Source organism: Entelurus aequoreus, linkage group LG15, assembly GCF_033978785.1.
Source record: "Entelurus aequoreus isolate RoL-2023_Sb linkage group LG15, RoL_Eaeq_v1.1, whole genome shotgun sequence".
NCBI classification, from domain to species: domain Eukaryota; kingdom Metazoa; phylum Chordata; class Actinopteri; order Syngnathiformes; family Syngnathidae; genus Entelurus; species Entelurus aequoreus.
In genome coordinates this window covers 51,174,517-51,183,522 of record NC_084745.1, presented here as the reverse complement: position 1 = coordinate 51,183,522, position 9,006 = coordinate 51,174,517, and the positions used below count along the sequence as shown (strand labels likewise).

Genomic DNA, 9,006 nt, shown 5'->3' with positions numbered 1-9,006 from the left:
ATGTTTATTTTGTTTAGAATTCAGATGGGATTTGATTTGGTGCGCGGCATATATTTGCTGCGCGCAGCAGACGCTTGAGCAGTGCGCAATTGCGCAGGCGCGCACCTTAGAGGGAACGTTGCTTGGCAGTCCCTGTCTTGTTGAAAACACGCCATTCTTCATCAACTTTTCTCTTTTTAGCGTCTCGGGTGTAAACCGTGCATCACTTGTCGCTGCATGTGCACCTTCACTCGCAGGTTACACACGGACACACGCCCATAAATAATACTTTTCAAAATAAAAGCAGCACAGTTGTATTGCGCGCACGACATAGATGTTTTTTCAACTTTATTTTGTAATTTGTGATTGCAGCTGTTCACATTCACTCACAATCACGCACACGCACACGTCCACACGGAAGTCATACAAATAACGATTTTCAAAACAAAAGCAGCACCGTTGTATTGCACACTCAACATAGATACTTTTTAAAATGTATTTTGTAATTTATAATTGGCCTCACTCGGGCCGGACAGGGACGCACAAAGGGCCGGATGCGGCCCACGGGCCGCAAGATGCCCAGGTCTGATCCAGTTACTTGATAATGATTTTCAACAAGAGAGGAGGTGCACCGTTCCTGGAGGTACTGCAATACCAGGTCGATGCGTGGAGTGGACGGAGCAAGCCCGTGTTCCATCTCCCAGTTCCACATATCAATTTAATACATGGTCCCCGGATAGGGGACGTATCAGATATTAAACTGACAAAAACAGATACTACACTTGATCTTAGCCAAAAGGCCGAGAAGCGATGCTGCTGGACAGTCAGAAGGGAGGATGTCATTCCGGACACAACTTTGATTGATTGATTGATGACGTCACATATCAACACACCAAACAACAACCGTGACATTTTTGAATGATTGCATTGTTTTGAATGGCGTTAATACTTTTTATGAATGGAATTGTTGCCGACTTATCTAAAAAACTCCTGGCTGCAGCCCGCAGATCGAGGAGGGGCTTATTTTCCCTCAATGTGGGCGGGTCTCAAGGTTGAGCCCGCGGGCTCCATCTGGTGGCGGAGATCCGGCAGCACACATTCTCAAACGTCAATAAAGCTACTTTTAACTTGTCAAATGTATTTTTTTTTTACCATGAAAAAACAATTTAAAAAAAATAAATAATATATATATATATATATATATATATATATATATATATATATATATATATATATATATATATATATATATATATATATATATATATATATATATATATATATATATATATATATATATATATATATATATATATATATATATATATATATATATATATGTATATATAAACCATAGTATGGAAAAAGGTTCATGTATTTGATAGACTTAGACATTCCTACTTGTTATAAATTCCCTTTGTCAGAAGATTAAGAGAAAGTTCCCTATTTAATATGATAATTGTTGAATATAATTGACTATATTATTGTTGACGTAAACAAGCTATTATTGTAGTCATGCACCTTTAAGTTACGTCTGTTTTGAGTCAGGCAGTTTACCGGGCAGCTATGTTTACTTTTCCGGGGTCCTTCGGGCAATGTGTTGAACAGTGTGTGTATGTGAGAGTGTGCTTAGCTGCTGCTGCTACAAAGCAATATATAAAGAAGAAGTTCAAAAGTAAAACGGTGTCCTTATTCCCTAACCGGAGTACGCTCACGGGTGAAGAGTCCCAGCACAACAACAACAACATCAGTTTAAACATATAGTTCTTTAATACTACTTTTAACTTGTCAAATGTATTTTTTTTTTACCACGGGAGCTCCATCTGGTGGCGGAGATCCGGCAGCACATTCTCAAACGTCAATAAAGCTACTTTTAACTTGTCAAATGTATCTGCCATCTTTTTTGTAGTTTTATTCCTTTTTTATTATCTTTATTATTTTCTGTATTGATCCTACACTATTATTGTGTTTTTTTTGTTACTTCTGATATGGCCTTGCCACGGTTTACTTGCTTATTTATTTATTTATTTTTTGTGTCTTTTTATTTTGTATTTTTTTACATCTGATCAACTTCTGTGACTTTCCTTTTCTTTTTTAAGTGTGAACGGTGGAGAGCTTCTCGAGAGGTGATCTTGGGATCACTTCCTGAGGATCCTTGATGCCGAGGAATGTTCATCCATGGTCTGGATAGCCTGCTGATCCTGAGCCAGAGCGGGATATATATATATATATATATATATATATATATATATATATATATATATATATATATATATATATATATATATATATATATATATATATATATATATATATATATATATATATATATATATATATATATACAATATCTGGGTATCTTTTCTAATAATGTTTATACTGTAAACCTTGAATTGTTAAAGTTTAAGTGCACCTCTCTCCTCAAGTGTGCATGTGAGTGGGTATGAGTGGATGTGTGATTGTATGAAGGTTTTGCGTGACCAAAGTATGACTGTTAAATGTGATTTTAACTGTAAAATTCAATAAAAATATTTGCAAAAAAAAACAAACAAAAAAAAACTTGTCTGTCTTGGAGTTTCTGTCCCCAGTATGCTCTGTGTGCTGAAAACTTGTGGAGACTAGGGAAGTCTCCATGAGATCTCTGCTCACTGTCATCATTTACTAGTCTAGAAAGCAACAACCGAAAAATAAAATTAAGTGTGAAATGTCACATTTCTCATTTGAATGATGTGCAAAATAGAGCCAAAACTTTTTTATTTGAAGTTCCAACCTCTTCCTTATTCAGTTATATATATATATATAATTATTATTTATTTTATTTTTTTCATTGTAAAAAAATACATTTGACAAGTTAAAAGTAGGAATGTCTAAGTCTATTAAATACATGAACCTTTTTCCATACTAAGTCATTGTGCTGTGCCGTATCTCCGCCACCAGATGGAGCCCGCGGGGGTGAACGTTGAGACCCGCCCACATTGAGGGAAAATAAGCTCCTCCTCGATCTGCGGGCTGCAGCCAGGGGTTACTCACATATCTCGCCCCAAATGGTCACGTGGTTCACGTCGGTCCAATAGTAAGCGGCGAAACAAATATTTCATACACTCGCAGCATAGCGGTGTCATTTAACCAAATAAAACAATGCATAGTCTTCAATATAAAATACATAAACGTTGGTCGGTGGTAGATCATTATTACTAAAAGCAAACAAGCCGTTCGGTCAACATTTGATCAATCCAATCGTCGAGCCCGCCTTGTCAACAAACTACTTCCGGTTTTCTTGCTGAGCCACGGAGACTAACGCTGGCGCCACCAAGTGACGTGGAGTGGTAACTACACCACTTTAAACTGGACATGAAGCCAACACATAAAAACATTTGTCACATGATAAGCGTTATAGTAACTGACGCGTAGTGAAATTCATTAAAATAAAATGCATATAATGTATTAATAGTATTTTAAAACAACACAAGCATAGCTAGTCGCCGTAATATCTTAGTTTGAACTTTGCTTGTAATGCTAAAGTGCAGACTGCAAGTGTTACCAGTAGGTGGCAGTACAACCTTTCTGTACACTGCATTCTCAGTTAAAGACGACATATCATTTTTAAACGATATAACTATATACACAAACAACAATGTAACCATATAAACATCACAATGTAGATATTTATGAATATAAGATAGACGAGAAAATATTGACATGTTAATGCACGTGTTAAGGTTGTAGTTCTTACCTGTCGACAGCTACTTTCTTCCGTTTGGTTACTTCCAAACAAGTGAAAAAAGCACCAAGACAATTAGTATAAAAAACATTCAATGTTTTTGAAGAGGTTTAAATTGTATATTCAATGGGTAAAGATAGGAAAATGAGGCCTTGCACGGAGTTTGAAGGCCATGTCACTTCGCTGCGAAGCTAACATCACTCAACTATGTCGGTGTTGCCAGGTGGCAAATGACAAATTATCGTACCACAACCTGAAAATTGTATCTTGAGGGAAAATGATCATACGTTACCGAGTTGATGTTGCTCAGAAAATCTTTAACAGTAAAAAAATTACCACAGATTCTGAATTATATATATTGTTATTGCAGTTTTATCTTTAAAACCCCCTACAGCAGTGGTCCCCATGATTTCTTTTTTTCTTTTTTTAATTAAAGTTGAACAACAAGTAAAAGAGTCAAAGCAGCACTTGTCTGATATTGCTATAGTGCTATCTCCAAATTGTCTCCACTCGCTTTACATTGGGAAGGCCAATGGTTGCAGAAAGTACAAAGTAATTTAATACACTTTTAAGAACCAAATGTTGAAACCGTGAGTCAGGATGGTGTGTGGAAAACCTAAATGCCTGTGTCAGTCTCCCATTAAGAAAATTAGTAAAGCAACAGTTAGTAACAAAGTTCTGCTAAACAGTGACGTTGCATACTGGATTTGCCATTGACTGCTTGGTGATTTTGGATGGCAATTCAAAAAGTCTCAGACAGCAAAGAAGACTGACAATGTTCTATTAAAAACAAAAGTCTTGGACTTTGAAATGTTTTGAGTTGTTCTATCACTCAAACTAATTGGTTTGAGATATCAGTGAATGCCTTTGCAGAAAACACCACCTTAATGAATTATCTGTACCCCAGGAAATGTATATAAGTCGTGTATGTCCATGTATGTTAGTGTGGGACGTTTAACTGTCCCCCAGGAAATGTATATAAGTCGTGTATGTCCATGTATGTTAGTGTGGGACGTCCTCTTGACCGATGCCCATGTGTTGGCTTCGGTCAAGAGAACAAGGTTGGACGAAAATAAATGTATAATTGTACCCAAAAAGATGTAATTTTACAACTATAAAGTTATTATCATTTACGGAAAAAAAAATATTTCTTGCGAGAATAATTATTTAGTTTATTTGAAAATAAAATTACTAGTGTAAAATGTTTTTAATTTTTTTTAACAAGAATAAAGTAATCATTTTACAAAAATAAACTTATTACATGAATAAAGAAGTAATTTTACAAGAACAAAGTTGTAACTTATTACATAAATAAATAAATCATATTACAAGAATAAAGTTATAATTTACAAGAATAAAGTTGTAACTTGTTACATAGATAATTAAGTCATTTTACAAGAATATACTAATAATTTTACAAGAATAAAATTGTAACTTATTACATGAATACATAAGTATTTTTTTTACCAGAATAAAGTTGGAATTTCACAAAAATAAATTTATAATTTTACCCCCAAAAATTGTAATTTATAAAAGTGTATAAAGTTATGATTTAAAAAAAAGCTGTTTTTGCAAGAAGAATGCTTTGGTTTATTTAAAAAATAAAGTTAAAAGTCTGGGAAATAAAAGTTTAAATTTGAAAATAAAATTCCTTCTCTTGTACATGAATAAAGTTGTCATTTCTTTTTAAATTTTTTACAAGCATATAGTGGCAATTTATTACATAAATAAAGAGTGATATTTTTACAAAAATAAAGTCATTTTACACAAACACAGTTATAATAAATAATAAAGTAATAAATACATTTATAATTTTACACATTAATTGTCATTATTAATCATAATTATTATAATAATTAATATTATTAATCATACACAAATATGGTTGTATTTTTTGTAAGAATAAAGTTTTGGGTTGTTTTTTTAAAAATAAAGTTACACTCCTACAAAAATAGTTAACATTTTACAACAACAAAGTTTCCATTCCCGTACAAGAATAGAGTTTATTTTTTTATTTTTTTTTACAAGCATATCATTTTAATTTATTACATAAACAAAGTAACAATTTTAAAAGATAAAAATGATAATTTTACAAAAATAAAGTCGTAATTTCACTAAAACATATTTGGCATTTTACACAAATAAAGTTGTATTCTATTACAAGAATACAAGTTGAAAAGTATAATCTATAATCATACATGAATAAAGTGATAAAAGTGGTAGTTTTATGTAAACAATACATTTTAAATTTATTTCAAGAATAAAGTTACAATTCTACAAAAAATGTGCTTAACATTTTACAAGAACAAAGTTCTTGTACATGAATAAAGTTGAATTTTTTACATTTAAAAAAGGTTGTAGTGTTGTAGAAAATGTTTTTTTACTTTTTGTATAGGAGAGGAAAATAATTGTATCATATTGTTTGTCTCTATCAATGCTGCAGTAAAGTATGAGAAAACTAAAATGTTGACCGTCTCCAAAATATTATAACCAGCTCTCGGTATGACGCAAAACTATTTTACACAACTTCAACTACAAACCGAAGATAAATATGAATTTAATCAACTCGTCTGAAAAGTAACTTTTTTCTCCTTGAAACTCGTCTAAAAAGTGACTTTTTTAATGTTTTTGCGAATGATTGCACCTCATTACATAGTGTACCTAATGAAATGACCCTGTAAAATGTTATTTAAAGGGAAAAAAAATACTTTTAAAGATTCCATTCTTTCTGTGTCAATCAATCAATAAATATGATTACTGCTTGAGTTGAACTACAATGTGTAGAAACAGTGACCTCTGTTGGATAAAAGACACATAACAAAGAGTAATATGTAATATGTAACATGGACCACCAGAGGGCGACATTGAAAACTAGATGAATTATAAGGCACACTACATGATGGAAAAAATTGGAAATGAAAATTTGATTTGATCTTTTTATTCAATTTTTCAGATAATAAAATAGAAGCAAAAGCTTTATTCATTTAATTAGTATTCCTATTATATATGAAAATATTAATACAACAAGGCATATATATATATATATATATATATATATATATATATATATATATATATATATATATATATATATATATATATATATATATATATATATATGTGTGTGTGTGTGTGTGTGTGTGTGTGTGTGTGTGTGTGTGTGTGTGTGTGTGTGTGTGTGTGTGTGTGGGGGGGTGTTATGGTTTTTTTTTTTGTTTTTTTTTTGTTTTTTTTTTGGTCATAAAGAAATACAATCATGTGTGCTTACGGACTGTATACCTGCAGACTGTATTGATCTATATTGATATATAATGTATAAATTGTGTTCTTTATGTTGATTTAATAAAAAATAAAAAAATATTTTTATTTTTATTTTTTTTATTTCTTGTGCGGCCCGGTACCAATCGGCCCGGTGGTTGGGGACCACTGCCTTAATGAACTCATATCTTGGAGAAAGCACACCATCACTTTAAGTAAATAGTAGTATTTCAGTTTGAACACATCATTAAATACCGTATTTTTCGGAGTATAAGTCGCTCCGGAGTATAAAGTCGCACCGGCCGAAAATGCGTAATAAAGAAGGAAAAAAACATATATAAGTCGCTTTTTTGGGGGAAATTTATTTGATAAAAGCCAACACCAAGAATAGACATTTGAAAGGCAATTTAAAATAAATGAAGAATAGTGAACAACAGGCTGAATAAGTGTACGTTATATGAGGCATAAATAACCAACTGAGAAGGTGCCTGGTATGTTAACGTAACATATTATGGTAAGAGTCATTCAAATAACTATAACATATAGAACATGCTATACGTTTACCAAACAATCTGTCACTCCTAATCGCTAAATCCCATGAAATCTTATACGTCTAGTCTCTTACGTGAATGAGATAAATAATATTATTTGATATTTTACGCTAATGTGTTAATAATTTCACACATAAGTTGCTCCTGAGTATAAGTCGCACCCCCGGCCAAACTATGAAAAAAACTGTGACTTATAGTCCGAAAAATACGGTAGTGAGTTTGACATTTGCATGTAGACTGGAGTAGTTCAGGCAATACATGGGCAATAAGATGGGATGTTGGTATGTGACAGGAAGGAGGAATATAAAACTGCTTCGGCTTCTCCAAGTTAGGAGTGCCACATTTTTTGGACTTGACCTCCTCCAGGAACTGCAGTTCTGTATGACCACGCTCGCTTGTAATAAAGCAACTTTTTGTTCAGTCAAGCGTCTCTGACCTCATTTTTGATCCAGCCGCACTGCCGTGTCGCCCTTCTGTCCGGACCAGGATGACAAGACCAGAAATACACGTCAAGTTCAAATTGTTTAGTGATTGACAATAAGATAACAAGAAATGTATTTTTTAAATATATGGCCACTCCTCCACCTTTTCCAGGACGATGGCATGGGAAGACATTATATGCATTAATAGCAACGTCCTTGTCAGAGACTGCTTTACTTAGCCACCTTAAGATAAGATAAGGAAGTCTGCATTTTCTTGCTGGAATCCAGATTTTGACTAACTCTAATTTTGGAAGGAAACTCCTATTATTTAAATGGAGGCCTGACCCGGCTCTAAATTCATCAGCAGTACTGATGTTATTGAAGCTGGGTCCTGGATTTGGTTGCACATTGCCTGATAGCAGAAGTAAAAGCAATATCAAGATTTTCTCTTTCATTTTGGGAGATAACCCAATGAAAACATTCTTTGGCGGAATTGATTGTCACACACACACTAGGTGTGGTGAGATTATCCTCTGCATTTGACCCATCACCCTCACCCCATGACCAGGTGTGGCCAGGCTGCCAATCAGCGACAGGTGAGGAGGGAAAAGCGCTCAGGGAGACAAACAGGAAGTGGGACCAAAATAAGAGCGCTGACTAGGAGATGAACACAAACGCAAACAGACCATGTGACACCTGACAGGTCGTCACAGAAACGAGGGATGGATCTGAAGTTTATCGAGAGACTTAAGTGTTGAAAGTAAAAAAATAAATACATTTTTAACATTTTTATGACATTTTTTAATTGTCATTGCTCAAAAAATAATGAATTAACATCAATGATGTTATGAATTATTGACCTATTTAAGATTGCAATTACATTTAGTAAACATTATTATTTAGTGGTTTTGCCGTAACAAAACAGGGTTTTGACAAAAATGGCATAAAATATTAAAAATGAATATGATATGGACAGATAAACCTGAAATTGATCTAGGGATTTAAGTGTTGAATGAAAAAATACAAGATAAATAAAAACGACCTATTTCTACCATTGTTATGAGCGAGACCCTTC

General features: G+C 33.2%; 1 non-coding gene across 1 annotated transcript; it reads right to left on the bottom strand.

The window, feature by feature from the left end:
* Positions 1-600: 600 nt before the first annotated feature.
* LOC133630563 (U2 spliceosomal RNA) lies at positions 601-791 on the bottom strand. Its single transcript, XR_009821282.1, has one exon. It is a non-coding gene; the product is annotated as a U2 spliceosomal RNA (small nuclear RNA).
* Between the last annotated feature and the right edge of the window lie 8,215 nt (positions 792-9,006).